This window comes from Dama dama, chromosome 1 (assembly GCF_033118175.1).
Source record: "Dama dama isolate Ldn47 chromosome 1, ASM3311817v1, whole genome shotgun sequence".
In the NCBI taxonomy this organism is placed as follows: Eukaryota; Metazoa; Chordata; class Mammalia; order Artiodactyla; family Cervidae; genus Dama; species Dama dama.
In genome coordinates this window covers 41326652-41329528 of record NC_083681.1, presented here as the reverse complement: position 1 = coordinate 41329528, position 2877 = coordinate 41326652, and positions in this window count along the sequence as shown.

Here is a 2877-nt window from a genome sequence, read left to right as displayed (position 1 = left end):
TCTGGGTACTTCTCCCTTCCCCCCTACTCTCTTCTACCCCAGATGCTCTCCCAGGATACACCTAGTTAACACACAATGCCTGCCTGCATTGTGGGACTATGTTGACCCCTGGGGATGTGTAAAGATGAGGAAATTCCTATGCTGCTTCCACTGAAGGACTAGGTAGCTTCTGTCATGACTTCAAGCTCTTTCCAATAAGGATATGGTACATTAATCAAATCTTTCATATGTAATGTTTTAAAAACTTGGCCCCATTTTAAGGTGAGATTTACATAACATAAAGTTAACTATTTGAACGTGAACAAATTAGTGGCATTTAGTACATGCATGATGTTGTGTAACTGTCACCTCCATCCAATTCCAAAACATCTTCATCACCCCAACAGGAAGCCCCAGGCCCATAAAGCAGTTGCTCCCCATCCCTACTCCTCCCAGCCCCAGGCAAACACCAATCTACACATGTCTCTGTGGGTTTGCTGCTTCTAGCTATTTCATAAAAATGGAGTCATATAATACGCGACATTTGGGGTCTGACTTCTTATACTTGGTGTAAGAACCTTTTCAAGGTTCTTCCACATTGCAGCATGTATCAATACTTCATTCTTTTGGCTATTGTGAAAAGGCCTTCCATGAACGTGTGTGAACAAGTATTGGAGTTCTACATAATATTAATGAATTTATATTTTAGGGTAAATATTTATATTCACCATCTCAAGGCTTCCATCTGGGGCTCCCCGCATTCAGGAGCAAATCTCTCTGTGCTCCAAACCATGATGAAGTCTTAGCAAGTTAGGAAGGTAAAAGAGTTCAGAAATAGTCAGCCAGGACAGACTTCAGACTGTAGGGAATTCCAGAAGCAAATTAGTGGGAGAAAGGGGGGACATGACAGAAAAGGAGTGATTACTACTGCACATCCCTGGGAGTATCACTTAATTAAGCAAAATGATGGCAATAGAATAAGGCACATCCTACCTTCTCATGCTATGCATTATTTATGCCTGAGCATTGGATCTATTTGTGTCTCTCTAGCATCTCATTCGGAGAAGGCAAAGGCAACCCACTCCAGTACTCTTGCCAGGAAAATCCCATGGATGGAGGAGCCTGATGGGTTGCCGTCTATGGGGTCGCACAGAGATGGACACGACTGAAGCAACTTAGCAGCAGCAGCATCTCACTGGGGCTTCCATGAAGGCTCAGATGATAAAGAATCTGCCTGCAATGCAGGAGACTTGGATTTGATCCCTGGGTTGGGAAGATCCCCTGGAGGAGGAAATGGCAACCCACTTCAGTATCCTTGCCTGGAGAAGCCCATGGACAGAGGAGCCTGGTGGGCTACAGTCCATAAGGTTGAAAAGAGTCAGACTTGATTGAGTGGCTAACACATACACACACACAACATCTCATGGTGGAGTTCTGACCAGGCCCCCAGACATATTCAGGGACTGAGCACTACACTGCTCAATTGACCACTGGCTCCCAGATGTCTAGGACTCATCAACTAGCTTCTCCAATCCCAGAAAATGAATGTGTCCAAGCCAAAGTGTGAATAAGACATCATCCCAAATTCAGTGATCCATCCCCACTGGCCACAGTGGGCAGTCGGTACAAATTACGGAAAATAGCTCAGAGGGACTATGAACAAAGCTAGTGGAGGTGATGGAATTCCAGTTGAGCTATTTCAAATCCTAAAAGATGATACTGTGAAAGTGCTGCACTCAATATTCCAGCAAATTTGGAAAACCATGTAGTGACCACAGGACTGGTAAAGGTCAGTTTTTATTCCAATCCCAAAGAAGGACAGTGCCAAAGAATGTTCAAACTACCGCACAGTTGCAGTCATCTCACAGGCTAGTAAAGTAATGCTCAAAATTCTCCAAGCCAGGCTTCAGCAATTTGTGAACCGTGAACTTCCAGATGTTCAAGCCAGTTTTAGAAAAGGCAGAGGAACCAGAGATCAAATTGCCAACATCCGCTGGATCATTGAAAAAGCAAGAGAGTTCCAGAAAAACATCTATTTCTGCTTTATTGACTATGCCAAAGCCTTTGACTGTGTGGATCACAATAAACTCTGGAAAATTCTGATGAAAGAGATGGGAATACCAGGCCACGTGACCTGCCTCTTGAGAAACCTGTATGCAGGTCAGGAAGTGACAGTTAGAAGTGGACATGGAACAACAGGCTGGTTCCAAATAGGAAAAGGAGTCAAGGCTATATATTGTCACCCTGCTTATTTAACTTATATGCAGAGTACATCATGTGAAATGCCAAGCTGGATGAAGCACAAGCTAGAATCAAGATTGCTGGGAGAAATATCAATAACCTCAGATATGAAGATTCTACCACTCTTATGGCAGAAAGTGAAGAGGAACTAAAGAGCTTCTTGATGAAAGTGAAAGAGGAAAGTGAAAAAGCTGGCTTAAAACTCAACATTCATTCATGAATAGAAAACCACTTTCAGATATGAATATTAAATAAAACATTTCTGAGAAAAAAAAAAAAAAACTCAACATTCAAAAAACAAAGATCATGGCATCCAGTCCCATCACTTCATGGCAAATAGATGGGGAAACAATGGACACAGAGACAGACTTTATTTTCTTGGGCTCCAAAATCACTGCAGATGGTGACTGCACCCATGAAATTAAATGACGCTTGCTCCTTGGAAGAAAAGCTATGACCAGCCTAGACAGCATATTAAAAAGCAGAGACATTACTTTGCCTACAAAGGTCCATCTCGTCAAAGCTATAGTTTTTCCAGTAGTCATGTATGGATGTGAGAGTTGGACCATAAAGAAAGCTGAGTGTAGAAGAACTGATGCTTTTGAATTGTGGTGTTGAAGAAGACTCTTGAGAGTCCCTTGGAGATCTCACCAGTCT